Consider the following 13,233-nt stretch of genomic DNA (forward strand, 5'->3'; position numbering starts at 1 on the left):
GTAAAACTATTCTCATTATTTTGTCTCCTCACAGTATTAACTGATATCCACTTTGTGCTGGATCTGCTATTACTAGGATGTCAGAAAAACATTAAGGCTGGATCTATAAGAGGCAAATATTTCCGAACAGTAGTAATAGGCCCTTGGCCCCCATTCCCACTTCATGTATCTATGCAGTCTATCTACAGAGCCAGGCAGGGTGAGAGCTCACAACGACCAGTCAGGAGTCTTGAGATCCCCTCTCGATTGGGAAGCAAATGTCTGGGGGGAACACTGGAAACTGAGGCCATCTCTACAGGAACCCAAGTGGCCACGCTGTGGTGTGGTCAGGCCAGTGACTCTTACCAATTAAACAGCCAATGAGTTTACCACTAAGTAGATCCTATTTATTGGTTGATGATTGCTGCTGATGAGGCCCCTTCCCACAAACATAAAAAAACAAAGGGAAGATTTGGGGCCAACACTGCAGGGGGAGGGGCATGCTGGCACAAATGACAGTAGACATGACTTTATTCCCTGTCAGACATCTGTTATCATGGGGCGGGCACGGTGGCTCACGCCTGTAATCCCAGCACTTTGGGAGGCCAAGGTGGGTGGATCACGAGATCAGGAGTTTAAGACCAGACTGGCCAAGATGGTAAAACCCCTTCTCTAATAAAAATAGAAAAATTAGCTGAGCGTGGTGGCAAGTGCCTGTAATCCCACCTACTCAAAGGCTGAGGCAGACAACTTCTTGAATCCAGGAGGCCGAGGTGGCAGTGAGCCGAGATCACACCACTGCACTCCAGCCTGGGCGACAGAGCGAGACTCCGTCTCAAAAAAAAAAAAAAAAAAAAAAAAAAAAAATTGTCATCACGTAGGCACAGCCAAGGTGAACTGAAGCAGGATACGAACACTCGGTACATTCATGACTATCTTCATACATTTTTTAAATGATCCTAGAGATCACCTTGGGAATAGCAATGTGGTCATGATAACAAACTTATATCAAGAGGTTTGAAAACCTGTAGCCATGACCTAGTAGGACTTCATTTGCCTCTCAAGACTAAAGTATTATGAATTCAGGAATTTTTTTTTTTTTTTTGAGACAGGGTTTTGCTGTCACCCAGGCTGAAGTGCAGTGGCACAAACATGGCTCACTGCAACCTTGATCTCCTAGGCTGAAGTGATCCTCCCACCTCAACCTCCTGAGTAGGTGGGACCACAGGTGCACATGCCACCATGCCCAGCTAATTTTTTTTTTTTTTTGAAAGACCAGGTCTCACAATGTTGCCCAGGCTGGTCTTGAATTCCTGGAGCTCAAACTCTTATTTTAAATTATCCATGGATAATTTTTAAATGGATATTTTAAATGGATAATTTAAATAAGAGTGCCTTAAAGCTTCCAGATCCTAGGGCAAGAAGCAAACGTCTGGTGGGAACATTGGAAACTGAGGCCATCTTTACAGGAACCCAAGTGGATATTTTAAATGGGTAATTTAAAATAAGAGTACCTGGCCGGGTGCAGTGGCTCACGCCTGTAATCCCAGCACTTTGGGAGGCCGAGATGGGCGGATCACGAGGTCAGGAGATTGAGACCATCCTGGCTAACATGGTGAAACCCCGTCTCTACTAAAAACACACACACAAAAAAATTAGCTGGGCGTGGTGGTGGGCGTCTGTAGTCCCAGCTACTGGGGAGGCTGAGGCAGGAGAATGGCCTGAACCCGGGAGGCGGAGCTTGTAGTGAGTCGAGATGGCGCCACGGCACTCCAGCCTGGGCAACAGAGACCCTGTCTCTAAAAATGAAATAAAATAAGACTATGGGTTACGTACTATACCCATGAAAACAATGACAAGTTCACCTCTTTCTTCTGTTTTCAAAGTATGTCAAAATTCAAGTAAGTTAAGTGATATTCAACTTTGTGGCCAAAAACTGATAGTGCAGTTATAATTGTATAATTGGCAGAGACTTCAAAACAACTTTAGGACTGTAGTATATTAATCATAATCTCAATTCCACTATGGGGAAGGAGAAATGAAAGGTTTCTTTTTTTTTTTTTTTTTTTTTTGAGACGGAGTCTCGCTGTGTCTCCCAGGCTGGAGTGCAGTGGCGCGATCTCGGCTCACTGCAAGCTCCGTCCCCTGGGTTCACGCCATTCTCCCGACTCAGCCTCCCAAGTAGCTGGGACTACAGGCGCCCGCTACCACACCCGGCTAATTTTTTTGTATTTTTAGTAGAGACGGGGTTTCACCGTGTTAGCCAGGATAGTCTCGATCTCCTGACCTCGTGATCCACCCGCCTCGGCCTCCCAAAGTGCTGGGATTACAGGCTTGAGCCACCGCGCCCGGCCGAAATGAAAGGTTTCACTGGAATGTTTATAATGGGATTGGTGGAGTAGAAGAAAAGGAGAGCTGGGGCGGGGAGCAGCCTGTAATCCCAGCACTTTGCCACACTGAGATGGGAAGATTGCTTGAGCCTGAGAGTTTGAGACTAGCCTGGGCAACAGCAAGACCCCATTTCTACAAAAATTTAAAAACTAGCTGAGTGTGGTGGCATGCAAGTGCGGTACCAGCTATTTGGGAGGCTGAGGTAGGAAGATCTCTCGAACCCAAGAGGTGGAGGCCGCAGTGAGACTTATTCGCATCACTGTACTCCAACCTGGATGACGGAGTAAGACTGTCTCAAAAATACAAAGATAATTGGATTTTATGAAAATCATAGTATCATAATTTTATCATCTCAAAAGAAGGATACGCTATACTGCACGAATTTGATACAGGAAAAGTCTGAGACAGGGTACACACGGAACAAAAAAAATGAGACATTCTCTCAAATGAATTTATGAAAATTCTAAGGTGGTATGTTCCTTCACAAATTATAAATTCCTAGGGAAAAACAACTTTGTTGCCAAATCTACCAAATAGATGGCTGCTGTACTGCTTTCAAGCTACAGCACAAGCATGCCTGGAGGGCTAGGCTAGATTATTTCTGAATGAACTTCAATAATAATTCCCACAACATATCCTGAGTCTCATTAAGTTCTTGACACTGTATTAAGTATTGCATATATATTACAAGAATGCTCATGGCAAGACTATGAGTTAAATTATTCTCCTTAAAGAGATGGAAACTGAGGCAGAGAGAGGTTATATAATTCACCCACGGTAACAGTTAGTAAGTGGCAGACCCATGACAATCTGGCTTTTAATAACTATCCTAAAATACTGAGTACATACTTACTATGTGCCAGAGACAAAACTCAAGTCAATTTGCCTATCATATACTCATATATACTTTTATTCCAAGTGTTTCCTATATGGTAATGAATTTGTCATTATAAATCTTAATCATAATGACACATTCATAAGACAGAACTCCTATGAAATGTATAGCTCAGAAAGTAACTCTTTCTTTTTTTTGTTTTTTGAGACAGAGTCTCCCTCTGTTGCCCAGGCTAGAGTGCACTGGCGCGATCTTGGCTGACTGCAACCTCTGCCTCCCAGGTTCAAGCAATTCTCCTGCCTCAGTCTCCCGAGTAGCTGAGATTACAGGCACCCGCCATCACTCCCACCTAATTTTTGTATTTTTAGTAGAGATAGGGTTTTCTCATATTTGCCAGGCTGGTCTTGAACTCCTGACCTCAGGTTATCCACCCACCTCAGCCTCCCAAAATGCTGGGATTATAGGCGTGAGCCACCACGCCCAGCCCAGAAATTAACTCTTATAAACTAGCATTAAAATATTCAATGTACAAACCACATAAAACTGCATGAAAACTAAGAATTATTGTTACTAGGCTGTCAAAAGTTTTGATAAACTTTAAGAGAAACAAAGAGTAAAATGTCAGAAAATATGAAATACACAATATTTGTCGCATCACATAGATCACTGGTAGATAAATAACTATAGTACGATATGGCCTACTAAATAATTTTAAAACTGCTAAATAATACAACTTATTCCCAGCAATAATTCCCAATTAGGTAATCATACTTTATTAATCATAACTCCAAAGTTCACAAAATTATGGCAAAGCAAACACATTCATGCTCTGCTGACAGTGTAAACTTGCTCAAGTCTTTGGGGAGGCAAAAATTTGGCAACTGCAGAAACATTTGTATCTTTTGACTAGTAATTCATTTGAGATTAGTATCCTACAGAAACAATTCATAAAAGAAAAAGATAAATGCACAGAGATGTTCAATTCAATGTCAAAATAGGCATAAACTGAAAACTATTATTTTCCTGTCAGACATTTAGTACAAATTTAATACTTATTTTTCAACTATCAAGTAACAAATATCATAAAGGTTATACAACATGGAAAAATATAATGCTATAAAAGTAAAATAAAAATAAAAGTAAAATAAAAACTTATTTGATATAATTCTGTAAAAACTGTAATATATATGCACAAACTAGAAGAAAACAAAAATAATGAACACAATTATGTTAGTATCGCAAAACAAGTTGATACATAAAAAAAATTGTTCCGACACACGTTTAATAAATAAAAGCAAACATACTAGCCCAAACAGTAAAATTAGAAAAACCAAAGCTATAAAATTGGAACAAAGCTAAAAAATTGGAATGACAAAGGTTTCAGTTCTGCTAGCAAACTAAAGAATATTTAGGGAATATATTTATAAATTTATGGTCAATATTATAGATAAAAATACTATATATTACAAAAGTAACCAAAGTCCATATGGTTATTTTGCCAATTACAATTCTTTCTCCCTGTCTTTCCCTACCAATCTTGTTGAGAATCTCTACGGTAATAAGCCACTACTACTGTTGGAAGTATTTTCTATTCCTTGGGTAGAAAGGCAAAAAAGTGGCTGAGAACCACTATCTTTGTTAAGATACAGAATGCAAATATGGGTGAACAGGCAAAGCCCCCAAAACATTTTATTTACATCTCTTCTTTACTGTCAATGTCAAAATGCCAAGGGAAAAAACCATCAATAAACATACTTCAAAGTGAAAATGAAGATGGGTGTGGTGGCTCATGCCTGTAGTAATTCCAATACTTTGGGAGGCCGAGGCGGGTTCGAGACCAACCTCGCCAACATGGTGAAACCCCATTTCTACTAAAAATACAAAATTAGCCAGGCGTGGTGGCGGGCACCTGTAATCCCAGCTACTCAGGAGGCAGAGGCAGGAGAATCACTTGAACCCAGGAGGCGGAGGTTACAATGAGCTGAGAGCAGCACTGCACTCCAGCCTAGGTGACATAGCGACTCCATCTCAAAAAAAAAAAAAAAGTGAAAATGAATACACTAGTTTCAAGGTTGCCAACAATAATTGAAAACATATATATAATGAATACATATTTATTTATAATCATATAATATGTAACATTAAATACACCTGTAGCATAAAATAATGTATAAAAATAGGCCAGATGCAGTGGCTCATGCCTGTAATCCCTCAAAAGTGAAAATGAATACACCAGTTTCAAGGTTGTCAGCAAGGTTGTCAAAAAGTCTCAACAAATTGAAAAGACATATATAAGGAATACATATTTATTTATAATTTTATAATATGTAACATTAAATATATTTATAAGATAAAAATAGTGTGTAAAAACAGGCCTGGTGTGGTGGCTCACGCCTGTAATCCCAACACTTTGAGAGGCCAAGGTGGGTGGATCACCAGAGGCCAGGAATTCAAGATCAGCCTGGCCAACATGGTGAAACCCCATCTCTACTAAAAATACAAAAATTAGCAGGGCATGGTGGTGTACCCCTAGGAATAGCACCCCTAGCTATTCTGGAGGCTCAGACAGGAGAACTTCTTGAATCTGGGAGGTGGAGATTGCAGTGAGCCAAGATTGCACCACTGCACTCCAGTGTGGGAGACAGAGGGAGACTCTGTCTCAAAAATAAAATAAAATAAAATACACTTACTGATGGCCTTAAAGATCCACAAATTTCCTTGATTTTTTATGAAACGATCTTACACCTTACTATATAACCTTTTAACCTTGAGAAACATAACAAAGGAAATAAAATGTTCCGTGGGGTTTTCCTTCAAACACAAACAGGTGATTACTATCCTACTACTTCAACATTAAAACTTACATAAAGAGAACATGCAGCATTTTAGACAAGTTCTTAGCCTTGAGGAATTGGTGTGAGTATAAGATAAACACAAATACTAAAGTCCAGATTACAACAATACCAAGAGAGTTTTTTGTTTTTGTTTTGTTTTGAGATGCAGTTGCACTCTGTTGCCCAGGCTAGAATGCAGTGGCACGATCTCGGCTCACTGCAACCTCCTGCTCCTGGGTTCAAGAGATTCTCGTGCCTCAGCCTCCCCAGTAGCTGGGATTGGAGGCACCCACCAACGTGGTTTCACCGTGTTGGCTAGGCTGGTCTTGAACTCCTGACCTCAGTTGATCTGCCTACCTCAGCTTCCCAAAGTGCTGGGATTACAGGCGTAAGCCACCACATACTGCCTAAGGTGGGATTTTTTTAGGGTACATTTTAATTATACAAAATAACCCAACAAGTGCTATATGCATTGACTTTTATAAAAATCAGTTGAATATTAATTATTGTTATTCACTGAATTTTAAACAAGAGGTTCTGGTGAAAATCTGGTTTTAATAAGGGAGACTTCAACTACTTTATCTTCTCCAACGACATTTTAGTAAGAATAAAAACGATAAAGAAATGCCTACCTATAGACATATTTCATATTGGAAGGAAGAGCTTGAAGACAAAATAAGTAGAAACAGCACACATTGGTGAGACTACCTGATCTAACATGATCTAACAATTTACCAGACAAGAATGTATGTATCATTAAAACTCAAGTTTTCCAAAATACAAAAAGTTGGGTAGAAAAAATGTACATTATTCTTTGAAGAGTTAACGCTACCTATAGATAGATGTTTGATGTATGGAATATTTTTCAACCATACTCACAGAGCTTTCAGATCCTGAATACCAATAAAGAGTACCTCCACCCCCATTATTTGTTAAAATGCTGACAACCATTTCTACTATTTATTTATTTGAGACGGAATCTCGCTGTCACCCAGGCTGGAGTGCAGTGGAGCGATCTCGGCTCACTGCAACCTCCGGCTCACTGCAACCTCCGGCTCACTGCAACCTCCGCCTCCCGGGTTCAAGGGATTCTCCCGCCTCAGCCTCCTGAGTAGCTGGGACTACAGGCGCCACCAGGCCCGGCTAGTTTTTTGCACTTTTAGTAGAGACGGGGTTTCACAGTGTTAGCTAGGAAGGTCTCCTCACCTCGTGATCCCCCCGCCTCGGCCTCCCAAAGTGCTGGGATTACAGGAATGAGCCACCGCGCGCGCCCAGCCTCTATTATCTCAGCTTAAAAATAAAAAACAACGCCAAAGAAAAAAGTGCAGGAATTCCTGGGTTACATATTTAACTAATAATAATATAGTGCCCCAAATACGAAATAAACATTCGGATAAGGTATTTTAAAAAGGATTTTCAGGAAATGCACCCGGAGCTACAGAAGGTATTATATACCCTACACACACACACACAAAAGGTCCCTGAAAGCTCCTTCCTTACTGACAATTAAAATACATAACATCTAAGTTCTAAATTTCCACGATATTACATTTTAAATCATTTCTTAAAACTTAATGGCAGTAGCATTCTCTCAAAGCAAGATTAAACGTCTTGGAAAGGCAACATACACATCACGGCAAATTTGGAAGATTCTCAGAAATTCTTTTACACATCACGGTAAATCTGGAAGATTCCTAGAAATTATTTTACAAAGACGAGGATTCTTAACTATTACGCAACTACTGACGGCCTTAAAGATCCATGAACTTTCTTAATCTGCAGAGGGTATCTATTTTTAAAACGTATTTTACAAGGATGTTCCTATCATTTTGAAACAAAGTTTTTACGGTGGATTCCTCGAGTAAGAAAAAAAATGAATACATGATAAAACTGTTTCTGTGTTTGCACTTCAGGGCACTTAAACCTGTAGGTGTTACTTTTTAAAAAGCTTTTATAAAGCTTTACCTTCATAATTTTGATTCATGAGACCAAAGCTATATGGCTATTTAAAGATTAGAACGGCTGTTACTGACAATGATAACGCCAGTGGTCATGTTTCTTCAAATAGGACAAAAAGTGTGCTCAAAGGAAGTCAGTTTTTGTTCTGATTTTAAATGTATATCGTAAATGCATGCATTGTGACGTCTCCATAATTTAAAACCTCTAAGAAATTTAAACTTTCACATTATAATTTAGGGATTAGTCAATCCCTTAGTACCAGTTAAATAATAGCCAGGAAAGCATTAGAAAACCTGAAGGTACATGTAAAGAAATGCTTTACATCACTATTTAAAATAGGTGTTGAATTTTAAGAGAAACATTTCTTTCAGTAAAATTTCTGATGCCTGAGGTCCATCAGGAATAATCTCTTTTACTACATGATATTCACAGTAGTTTTGCTCTTGGCCTCACCAGTTTTAAGACTCTCCATTAAGGAAAGCCAATTTTATACTACCTAGGGGCACAAAAATAGTCCCCAGCTCCTCCTCTCTTTTTCCTCCTAGGTTCGGTTAAACGAGCGAACATGGAAAACACGTACACACACTCCCTTTCGGCCCTGGTTCCTAGGGCATGATGAAAAGCAAATTATTTCTTTACATAAGGTCTGCTGTCCACCCAAAGAGATTAAAAAAAAAATAGGGGAAAATACCAGAATCACTCTGCACCCACACCTAAGCCCCGCCCCACCGGGAAAAAGTGGGGGGTAGCGGGACTGTGAGGGTGGCGGAAAGGACGGAAAAGGCCGAGACTTGCAGCTCCCAGGTTCTTCACACCATTCTTTCCTTCAGGCTGCACCGCAGCCAGGGACCCTGATTCTATTTTCAGCCGCGCCTCCCGATCCTCCTCCCCGCCACCATCACAAATACACGGTCCTCAATCGCTTGAACACTGGGTGGGGAGACTAGAGTGGGCCCTCTCCCCGCCCAACCCAAGGACTGTGGGTGGGAGAGGTCTCCCTGCGCACACGGCTGACTCGACGCGCGCCCCGAGGACCTCTGAACTGACCCAAGCAGGGGGAAGATAAATCGGAGGGAGGGGTCTAAGAGGAGCCGTTATTCCTTTTTCCTCTGCCTTAGGAAAGCGCGCGAGAGGGAGGGGCCGGAACAACGAACCCTGGTTACCTAACGGTCCGGCCCAGCCAGTCAGTCTCCCAAAGCCCAAACCGCGCGGGCCGCTAAGGTGGCATCACAGCCACAATCGCCCCAAGGGCTAAGAAGCACGTCAGGAGCACCCGAGGTGATGGGAAACGGGGGGTGGGGACTGTGCTGAGCGACGTCGCCATGTTAGCACCTTCTTTCTCCGTATCCCTACAGTCTCCAGCCCTGCTGACCTCTGCCCATCATTACTCACCTTTCCAGGTCACTAGTTCATGATCCTTTCGGTCACTCGCGAGCCCCGAGCACAGCCGTGTTTACAAACCACCCCTGGACGAAAAGGCTGAACGGCACTTTAAAGGCCACGGGCTCCCACAGGCTTCCGTCCTCTCTCGCGAGATCGGACTGACAACTCTCCTCCCCCCCCCCCGACCCGCCCCGCTCCCGGCATCCCCCCCTTCCTTCTCGCGCCCCTCCCCTCCATGCTCACGCCCCGTCTTGCCTTCCTTCTGAGGGAGAGCCTCCGAGTCAGGTGATTCCGTCAGGCTTAAGGAGAAGAAGGCGGGTCTTCGGCAGGGCGGGTAGAGGGGACGGGCACCAAAGAGCACTCGGGCGCTCGTGATTGGGCAAGGAGCCCGAAGGGCGGGAAGCAATTCTGGAGGGGGCGGGACCAGAGGGCCCAAGGAGCGTTACCTCTGTAAACCCAAGGCTGTGGAAGGCTGTGATTGGCTGTCGGCTGGAGGAGGGGGCGGGTGCAGGCGGCGGAGGAGGGGTAGGCAGGGTGTTGGCGGTGTGAAGCGAGGATGGTGAGCTCCAGAAAGGCTGGTAGGGGGAAGCAGGATGGGTCCTCCGAGCCCAGCCCCAGGAGCCGGGTGTCTCCGTTGCCGTCGCTTCCCAGCACTAGGTAGGGAGGTGGGTAAAGGTAGGCTGCGTTCCTCAGCCTACCCCTGGCTCCCCGGGAGTCTGAGACGGGGAGCTTCGGGTTAGGTGAGGTTTGCGGGAGGCAGAGTTTGCTGGTAATTCCCCATCCCTACCCTCCAATAAACCTCACACAACTTAAAGATTTTAATATTAACTGTAGGGATGTTGGTTATTCAATAAATAGGCACAAGTTGAAAAGTATGATCAGAGGCCTCTGAAAATTTACTCAATAAAAGATTTTCAGTCTTTTATTTTTCCATTTATTAAATACTGATTTCTAGTCTGTAACAAAATTATGAACTAGTTTATATATTAACATAAAATACACTCTCAAAGTTGTTGAAAGGTTTTAGGGGATATTATAAGAGATAATGAGCCTGAAGTTCAAGAATGATATCTGGCATAAAGTGAAATTGTAATGGCATTGACATTTTCACAGGTAGGTCTCTGGACTGCATACATGTATATAAGCCAACTCAGTCCTCTTTTAAAACTAATTTTAGTTAAAAAACATTAAGCCAAATTATTAACACTTTCCTACTTAAAATGAAAGTGTTGTCCCCATATAGTAACAGTAATGTTGTAGTAGTGTCATTGTAGTGTAACACTATGTCAGCAAAACCTCACAGTTCAGATTACTGATGATGGAAATGGTGGACAAAATGTTTGATTGACATCACAGTTGTTAGGTCTAGAAAACATTGATTAAAATGATGCTTCTCTCTCCATCTCCCAAAACAACTAATGTGAGAAAAAGAATTAGAAATGTTACGACATTTCAAAAGAAGTTTGGGTCAATTAGAATAGATTTTTTAAAAAATTATTTTTCCATTCATGTGTATTAAAATTTGAAATTATTTTTTTCAGTATTCAATTGGGCAGTAGCTTTGGTTTTAAATTTCTCATTTCTACTTCTCTGGTCTGTTGTCAAGCAGTTAAATTATCTACATGATGCATTCGAGGAACACATTTTGAAGAAAGTCTTTCAGTTCTTTTTAGACAAAAGAACTAGTGATATGAACAGTACTCTGATCTGTTTTGATCATTCAGTTTCAGCTAATTTTCTAAAGAGAAGGTATACCTAAAGTGAGGAAAAAAAAATAAACAAGATAGGGGGCGGGAAACAGGTGGAAACTATGCCAGTCTATTATATATGCATTTTGGCAGCCTGGCGTTTAACAAAGGGTCTCACTTTATCCACATATTTCTAGTTCCACAGCAGTTTGTTTACTATAGTTTTTCTACAAGTGGGGAAGACATTCAGCATTGTCAAAATGAATGTAGTTACCATATTCAGGTCTGATTCCGTGAACTTGTCTCACTACTTATTCATATCCTCATAAAATGCCATCATTTTCCATTTTTGTTCTCACTTCTGCATTCCTCAGTATCCCCAAGGGTCCTAAAATTCTTTAGTCTTCTCTTTACAAATGCAGGAAACTTACTGTAGACCTCTTCTTTACCTGTCTTGTTCCATAATGCACCTACCCAAAACTTAGTTCTAAGAGAATTAGTGAGAGTCTAGTGAATCCCCTTTAAGAACCCAGCATGACTGCTAAATAAAACTAATATTCCTTAGATACAAAATGAGGCTATTTGAAGAAAATGCATTTCTGTTATGAAAGTGTTAATAACTAAATATCATAAGAATCAATGATGGTCTCTAAACACCCTCAAAATCTTCCAAATGCCACATAAATGTGGTATTTCCACCTTAGTATGATAGGGCTGTTGATCCATAATCTGTTAAAACTGCTCACGAAAATTCTAAAACTAGTGTGTGTGTGTGTGTGTGTGTGTGTGTGTGTGTGTGTGTGTGTATATATATATATATATGTTCTCATGCTGCAAATAAAGATATACCCGAAACTGGGTAATTTATAAAGGAAGGAGGTTTAATTGATTCACAGTTCAGCATGGCTGGGGAGGCTTCAGGAAACTCACAATCATGGCGGAAGGGGAAGCAAACATATCCTTCACATGGCGGCAGCAAAAAGAATGAGTGCCCAGCAAACGGAGAAGTACCTTATAAAACCATCAGATCTCTGAGAACTAACTCACTATCATGAGAATAGGATGGGGAAACCACCCCCATGATTCAGTTGTCTCCACCTGGTCCCTCCCATGACGTGGGGATTATGGGAACTACAATTCAAGATGAGATTTGGGGTGGGGACCCAGCCAAACCATCTCTCTCTCCATCTTCCCTTTCAGCTTCCCCTCCTTCTCTCTCTTGCTAATAATTTACAGAACACAGTTTCTGTTTGTCTGCAGCTAACCAAAACATAGAAGACTACAGGGCACCCCTTATGTCTGCTTGGTACAACTAATCCTAGGCTTAGGGAAAGAGCCTGTACATTTTCATGATATTCTCAGGATACAGCCTAGTACAGTGGATTAGCTGGGATTTTATCAGTGGAATCAAGGTGGGGGGGGGTGTGTGTGTGTGATGTGAAAGGGGTGGGGGACACAGGACATGATTACCCCACTGATACCTGAGATGAAATAGGATAATGTGGGCCCAGACATTGTACAGACATTTTGGTAGCTTCTATCTCATGGCAGATCTTTTCCTCTGCCAGTTCAGGGTCTTCCTGCACATTGCTGAAACAGCCTATATTAAAGTTACCTCTCAGCACTTGTCCTCATCATGGAAATTCTAAGTGCAGGGATGTCTACCCTCCAACCCAAATCTTGGGTTTCCCAAAATAATTTATAATTATTGGGGTGTGGAATTATGGGGAAAAAAGTCGTTTATCTTCACATCATACCAGTTGGCTTATACTAGCTTCAACAAAACCAGTCCAGAGAGAGGGAGAATGGAATTTAAGGGCCTTGTTTTTTTTCTTGATGCTAATGCCACCTCTCTCATCTGACTCACCAGAAAGAGGGATTGCCATCATTATATTCTGCTCTTTTTTTTTTTTTTTTTTTTGAGACGGAGTCTCGCTCTGTCGCCCAGGCTGGAGTGCAGTGGCCAGATCTCAGCTCACTGCAAGCTCCGCCTCCCGGGTTCACGCCATTCTCCTGCCTCAGCCTCCCGAGTAGCTGGGACTACAGGCGCTGCCACCACGCCCGGCTAGTTTTTTGTATTTTTAGTAGAGACGGGGTTTCACCGTGTTAGCCAGAATGGTCTCGATCTCCTGACCTCGTGATCCGCCAGCCTCGGCCTCCCAAA

General features: G+C 42.0%; 1 protein-coding gene across 11 annotated transcripts in view; it reads right to left on the reverse strand.

Moving 5' to 3' along the window:
- Positions 1 to 9,541, reverse strand: part of ATF2 (activating transcription factor 2) — a 91,645-nt gene extending 82,104 nt beyond the window's left edge. For 8 of the 11 annotated variants that reach the window (XR_012421247.1, XR_010579929.2, XM_074009490.1 and 5 more), the window contains exon 1: positions 9,391 to 9,541. The gene's annotated coding sequence lies outside the window, so the exon portion shown is untranslated. Of the gene's footprint in view, positions 1 to 9,161; positions 9,252 to 9,390 lie in introns of those variants that run through there. The other 3 variants (XM_074009489.1, XM_074009485.1, XM_074009488.1) reach the window with 1 other exon arrangement.
- Between the last annotated feature and the right edge of the window lie 3,692 nt (positions 9,542 to 13,233).

Source organism: Macaca fascicularis, chromosome 12, assembly GCF_037993035.2.
Source record: "Macaca fascicularis isolate 582-1 chromosome 12, T2T-MFA8v1.1".
NCBI lineage: Eukaryota > Metazoa > Chordata > Mammalia > Primates > Cercopithecidae > Macaca > Macaca fascicularis.